The sequence below is a fragment of the Lepidochelys olivacea genome (genome assembly GCF_965140295.1).
Source record: "Lepidochelys olivacea isolate rLepOli2 genome assembly, chromosome: 1".
NCBI classification, from domain to species: domain Eukaryota; kingdom Metazoa; phylum Chordata; order Testudines; family Cheloniidae; genus Lepidochelys; species Lepidochelys olivacea.
Genome location: NC_140411.1, coordinates 68,934,156 through 68,941,531, shown reverse-complemented (window position 1 = coordinate 68,941,531; position 7,376 = coordinate 68,934,156).

The following is a 7,376-nucleotide window of genomic DNA, read 5'->3' as shown; positions in this document are numbered from 1 at the left end:
TCTGTACATGATGAAGCCAATTCAGCACTTGGGTGAATAGGTGCAGCTCCCAGTAAATTCAACAAGAGTGGTACCTGTTTACACAATGTCTGATGTTGGCCAAATATCTATAATGACAGAACACATAGTTAGTTTCAATATCACTGTTAATTACTGTACCTTAAAGATGTTGCGATAGATTTTTTTTTTTAGCATCATGTAGCTATCAACATGAATCTCACTCTGTGAGTGAGAGAGAGCGAGAGAATGGCATCTAGATGGGAGGTTTAATGTTGGTGGAAAAAAATAAAGGCATTACTCTAAAAGAAGACTAAAATCAGCTCCAACGTAAGAGTGTATTTTCGTTCAAATTTCCAAAGAAGTCATCTGTTGTAAACCTGACCCCGGAGATATGTTTGTGTAGACATGCTATTGCATATACATACAGAGTGGAAAACTGAAGTCCAGTAATGTGTTTTTGTGTGAACGGAAGCATATTTTGCACAGCTTTTGGTACTTGAGAGTCCCATGTCTGGCCACTGTCAGAGACAAGACACTAGACAAGATAGAGAGTAAGTCTGAACCAAGATGGAAACTCCTAGGTGCTTATGCATGTTTTTGAAAAATTGGCTCTGTATGGTAGGTTCAGTTTAGTTGTATAGCAAAGTTACACTGCGTTTCCCATAACCCTTCTTCTTCCTGCGGAACGATGCACACTGCCTTTCATGCAATTGTAATGTGACTTTGATATGCGCACGATCCTCTGGATCAGAGCTCTAGTACATTCACAGAGATCAGAACTGAAGAAGATGTAACCTTCTCCTTTCAAAAACACAAAAGGCCAGTTTACTCATAGTGGAAGTCCCAGCAAATCGAGCCTTCAATATTCATTTTACTATAACGGTGCTCTGAGGATTACTTATCTAGTATCTGCTAATATGCTCTGGAATCTTACCAGGAATAACTGACGGGTGTTCCTCCCTTGATACAAACCAATTATATCTAACAACAGCATAAAGAGTTTAGCTTCATATAAGGAAAATTAGTACATCAAAATGTTTTAGGAAACACTGACAAAACTGTTATATTCTTTGAGAACAATTCCTTTCCAACCAAGTAATTCTAAAAAAATTATGAAAATACAGAACTTACTAACAAGCTGAGTTAAATAATGTACAAATAATATCTAAACTATGAAACCTATAGGGATATAACATTAACAATATGGCCAAGAAATTCCAAGCAGAGGCTGAAAGTACTAACTGAATTTGAGTCTTGATATTACAGGGGTAGCTGAATCTGAACTCTATTCTCTCATGTCTGCCCCTTCCTTGCTAAACAATTTTATTTTCATTGTCTCTTTTTGTTTAATTGCATCAAACATCAGCTGCTTGTCTTCACTTTCAGGGCATCCTCTCTCTAACTATTATATTCCATTGTATGCTCCCCTTTGATCGGCCCATTATCTCACTCTCCATTGCTCATTTGTTACATTCTCAAACAAGCACCTTTGTGCTTTCTCCCATGATGGCCCTCATGCTTGGGAGGAGCTCCCTGTAAACATCTGCAAAGCCACCTCATCAGTCCCCTTCAAATCCTTCCTTAAAACTCTCCTCTGCTGTGATGCCTACAAAAATCTTGATTACAGTTAGTCTTCTGGTGCACTAATACAACAGCCTACCATATTGTCTCATTGTTTTGTTGTACTCCTCTGTCTGTCTCCATCTGTTGTCTCTTGTCTTATATTTCGATTATAAACTCTTTGGGAGAGGGATCATTCTTTGTTCTGGGTTTGTACAGCACCTAGCACAATGGGGTCCTGGGCTGTGATTAGCAAATAATAAATAAATAACACCCCCCTCCCTTTTGAGTCATTGGCATTCAGCCCTCACAGACTTCTGTCTTTGACCCTTTCCTCAAATTTTCTTTCCAGTCCCTTCCTCTCTGCTACCAACTGGATCCAAGGTCTGACCAATTTTTTAGTGATAAAACTGATGCTCTTTCTCTTCTCCTCCCTTTCCCTCTCCCAAACTTATTTCTATCTCCTTCTCCTTTACCTGCACTTCTGATTTGGTGGCCTCCCTACTACTGTCTACCTCTAACTCCTCAGACCTCTTGTCTCCTATCCTCTCTCACCCTGTCTCGCACCATGACGTCTGTTGTGGATATTGTGCTGCATGTAGAGCTATTGGGCAATACGTTGCAATATGTTGTTTCATGTAATTGTTTTTATAATTTACAAATGCATAAAACAATCATTTTTAGATGAAACTGTTCATGTTCAATCCACTCTGAAGGGAATTATTAAGGATGGACTGGAGCCTTTAAGTGGGAGCGAGTCCCACCTACCTCTGCCTCATTAACAGCCTTGATATGGGGCCTGTTAAAGGGCAGCTGGAAGCAGCAGAGGAGGGGGGGTGCCTAGGGAGATGAGTATGGAATGGAACATGGTGAGAAACTTGAAATCATGGAAGTGCAAAGACTAAGAAGGCACCTGGAAGCTGCAGACACCAGAAGCCTGCAGAAGAGTTTTAAAATGCCAGAGGAACAAGCATCCAGCCAGGTAGGTCTAAGAGAGGCCTGCTAATAGCTGGGGATAGAGTTGGACTTCATTCATTTTCTGGGGGACTTTGAGTTTTCTTCTGAATTTTTGGACAGAGAGAAGCACGTGTGGTGTTTATTCAGGAGCCTTGCAGGAGGGAAACTGAGGCAGGCTGCCTACAGAGTGACCTGAGACCACAAGGGGTTTTGGGAGGTGGCCTGCCCTATGGCACACACACCCTCTTTTATCCTTCTTCTTTATATTCACCTGTCCTCTTTCTTTTATGCTTTTTTGTGTTGGCTTACAGTCCTCTTATCTCCTTTCCTCTCCTGGAAAAGCCTGCTTTGTTCCAATCTGCCTTTCCAGTTTCTGCTCTATCTCTCTCCTTCCTGTTTTCTCCAAAATCCTGAGTGTGCTGTCTGGTCACAGTACCTGAACTTCTCCTTTCCACAGTCCTGTTCCCTTTGCTTTCTTCTTTGCACCCCATGGAACCCCCTCACAAATGTTACTAAGGATCTCTTCCTTGTAAAGTCTGGCTCTCAGGGCCATAGCTGTAAAAAACACTGCCTGAAGGGAAAGTTCCTGAGACTGATACATTGCCAGCAGCCTTCAGATTAGGGCATCAGGCACATGCAAAGGATCTGTTTTTATCTCAGTGCAATTATTTTGAGTTCTCTGGAAATGAAGCTGAGGTAATATTTGTTGTATTATCTTGCAAGGCAGGCCCAATGTTCCTCTTTCATCTCTGCAGAGGCTCCGTTTGGGGAGGGGACAGTGGTTTCTCTCGTTTGCCCCCTACATTCCAAGTCTTTTCTCCCTCATCCGCTCCTTTCTCTACACCACCCTCTCCTGAAAAGAAGGCTGTGCAACCCCCCTCCTACTCGGAATATTTGGGGAGAAGTAGGCCTGGGAAAGGTTCGACTTTCTGTTGCTGTGCTCTGCTCTGCTATGTGCAGACAGGTGGGGGATGGTTCTTTAGTCTGTTTATCCTGGAGAGCCAAAGACCTGAGCATTCCAGAGAGTGGATGGGCAGCCCATAAAGTAGCTAGTAGCTTGTCCAGCATTTTTCAGATGCCTGTCTCTGGCACCATGACATCTGTTGTGGATATTGTGCTGCATGTGGAGCTATTGCCTTCTCTTTTGGGCAATACGTTGCAATATGTTGTTTCACGTAATTGTTTTTATAATTTACAAATGCATAAACCAATCATTTTTAGCTGAAACTGTTCATGTTCAATCCACCCTGAAGGGAATTATTAAGTGAAACTCTAAGCCAGTGTACAACATAATTGAATAAGTCTTTCTTTCTAGTTATGGGAGTGGTGTTAGCTATTGGAATGCTATTTAGGTGGAGTGATGAGATGAGCTCACAGGTCTCCTCTGCGATTCCAGGGATACTGAGCAAAAGGCACTGCAATGCAAAGTTCTAGCACTATGTGTACTTGTTAAATAAATTCAGAGACTTTACACTATGTGCACATTTTTGTGATCTAATACAACCCAGGGTGTAATTATGTAATTTGCAAATGAAGCAGCACTGAAAATCCTCTAGAAGTTCATTTAGCTGTGCAGAAAACTTACAATATTCTTGCATATTAGTTACACAAGCATTTTAGGTGTAATTAGTATCATAGAATTTGAAAAGTTACCAAACGTACTATGACAGCTGTGAAGACGACAGTACACAGTGATCCTGTAAAAATACAAACAGCTCCCAGACACATAAATCTGGTGTTCTGTAAAGTAATAATGTCAGGAAAATCATAATTTTTCAAGATATTTTCAAGACAGCACCCCCCAAATGTGACTTTTCAATATTATTTTTACTAATTAGCTGTGACATAACTAGTCCTTACTCCACTCCTTCTGAGAATTTACAGATCTATGGTAAATTAGAATTTGGCAATACAGCAAAGTGAACTTAGTTGTTTCCAGCTGAAAACTTAGATCTATTATAGTAGCACCAATCATACTGCTGAAGTTACAGGTCTGCTAGCATTTAAATTATAAAAGACCTATATTGGACCACTGCCCTTTCTACTTCTCCATATGGGTACCAATGATACTGCCAAAAATGACCTTGAGCAGGTCACTGAAGACTACATGACTCTGGGAAGAAGGATAAAGGAGTTCGAGGTTCAAGTCATGTTCTCGTCCATCCTCCCTGTTGAAGGAAAAGGCCCAGATAGGGAGCATTGAATTGTGGAGGTAAACGCGTGGTTATACAGGTGGTGTCGGAGAGAGGGCTTTGGATTCTTCGACCATGGGATGTTGTTCCAGGAAGAAGGATTGCTAGGAAGAGATGGGATCTACCTAACGAAGAGAGGGAAGAGCATCTTTGCAGGCAGGCTTGCTAACCTAGTGAGGAAGGCTTTAAACTAGGTTTGCCAGGGTACGGTGACTGAGGTAAGTTGGGAAGCGGGATACCAGGAGGAAACACAAGGAGGAGGGTGCTACAGGGAGGCCTCCTGATTCAGACTAAGAAAGTAGGGCAATCAGCTAGTTATCTTAGGTGCCTATATACGAACGCAAGAAGTCTGGGAAACAAGGAGGAAGAATTGGAAGTCCTGGCACAGTTTAGGAACTATGATATGATTGGAATAAGAGACTTGGTGCAGTAGCTCACGTGACTGGAGTACTGTCATGGATGGGTATAAACTGTCCAGGAAGGACAGGTAGGGTAGAAAAGATGGAGGAGTTCCACTGTGTGTAAGAGAGCAGTATGATTGCTCAGAGCTCCAGTACGAATCTGGAGAAAAGCCTGTTTAGAGTCTTTGGGTTAAGTTTAGAGGGTGATATCATGGTGGGTGTCCCCTACAGATCTCCAGACCAGGAGGATGAGGTAGACGAGGCTTTCTTCGGACAGTTTCAGCTTTCCAACAGAAGTTTCCAGATCACAGGCCCTGGTTCTCATGGGGGACTTCAATCACCCTAACATTTGCTGAAAGAGCAACAGACAATCCAGGAAGTTTCTGGAGCGTGTGGGGACAACTTCCTGGTGCAAGTGCTAGAAGAACTAGGGGCTGTGCTTCTCTTGACCTGCTGCTCACAAACAGGGAAGAATTGGTAGGGGAAGTAGAAGTGGATGTCAATGTAGGAAGCAGTGATCATGAGATGGTAGAGTTCAGGATCCTGAGAAAAGAAAGAAAGGAGAGCAGCAGAATACGGACCCTGGACTTCAGAAAAGCAGACTTTGACTGCTGCAGGGAGCTGATGGGCAGGATCTCCTGGGACGCTAATATAAGGGGGAAAGGAGTCCAGGAGAGCTGGCTGTATTTTTAAGAAGCCTTACTGAGGGTGCAGGAACAAACCATCATGATGTGCAGAAAAAATAGCAAATAGAATCTGGGGAACTACAGACCACTCATCCTCACCTCAGTCCCTGAAAAAATCATAGAGCAGGTCCTCAAGGAATCAAATTTGAAGCACTTGGAGGAGAGGAAGGTGATCAGGAACAGTCAGCATAGATTCACCAAGGGCAAGTTGTGCCTGACCAATCTGATTGCCTTCTATGACAAGATAACTGGCTCTGTGGATATGGGGAAAGTGGTGGATGCGATATACCTTGACTTTAGCAAAACTTCTGATACGGTCTCCCACGGTATTCTTGCCAGCAAGTTAAGAATTATGGATTGGATGAATGGACTATAAAGTGGATAGAAAGCTGGCTAGATTGTCAGGCTCAGCGGGTAGTGATCAACAGTTTGATATCTAGTTGGCAGCTGGTATCAAGCAGACTACCCTAAATGCCGATCATTAATGATCTGGATGATGGGATGGATTGCACCCTCAGCAAGTTTGCAGATGACACTAAGCTGGGGAGAGAGGTAGTTATGCTGGAGGGTAGGGATAAGGTCCAGAGTGACCTAGACAAATTGGAGGATTGGGCCAAAAGAAATCTGATGAGGTTCAACAAGGACAAGTGTAGAGTCCTGCACTTAGGACAGAAGAATCCCATGCCCTGCTAGAGGCTGGGGACCAACTGGCTAAGTGGCAGTTCTGCCCAAAAGAATCTGGGGATTACAGTGGACAAGAAGCTGGATATGAGTCAGCAGTGTGCCCTTGTTGCCAGGAAGGCTAACAGCATATTATGCTGCATTAGTAGGAGCATTGTCAGCAGATTGAGGGAAGTGATTAGTCCCCTCTATTCAGCACTGGAGAGGCCCATCTGGAGTATTGGATCCAGTTTTGGGACCCCTACTACAGAAAGGATATGGACAAATTGGAGAGAGCCCAGTGGAGGACAACAAAAATAATTAGGGGCTGGGGCACATGATTTATGAGGAGAGGCTGAGGGAACTGGGCTTATTTAGTCTGCAGAAGAGAAGAGTGAGGGGGGGATTTGATAGCAGCCATCAACTACCTGAAGTGGGGTTCCAAAGAGGATAGAGTGAGGCTGTTCGCAGTTGTGGCAGATGACAGAAGAAGGAGCAATGGTCTCAAGTTGCAGTGGGGGATGTGTAGGTTGGATATTAGGAAAAACTTTTTCACTAGGAGGGTGATGAAGCTCTGGAATGGGTTACATTGGGAGGTGGTGGAATCTCCATCATTGGAGGTTTTTAAGGACTGGCTTGACAAAGCCCTGGCTGGGATAATTTAGTTGGTGTTGTTCCTGCTTTGAGCAGGGGGTTGGACTAGAGGACCTCCTGAAGTCTCTTCCAATCGTAATCTTCTATGCTTTTATGATTTTATTTTGAGTTGTTAACTAGTTTAGGAACAGTAAGAATATGTCTGGTTAAGACCAAGCCTTAGCTTAAATCTCAGTTTGAAACCCACATTTCTAAAGGTTTGGATAAATTCCTTTAATCCCTCTTTCAAACCTCCACTCTTAGTAGGCCTCCTACTTCTGTTAAAA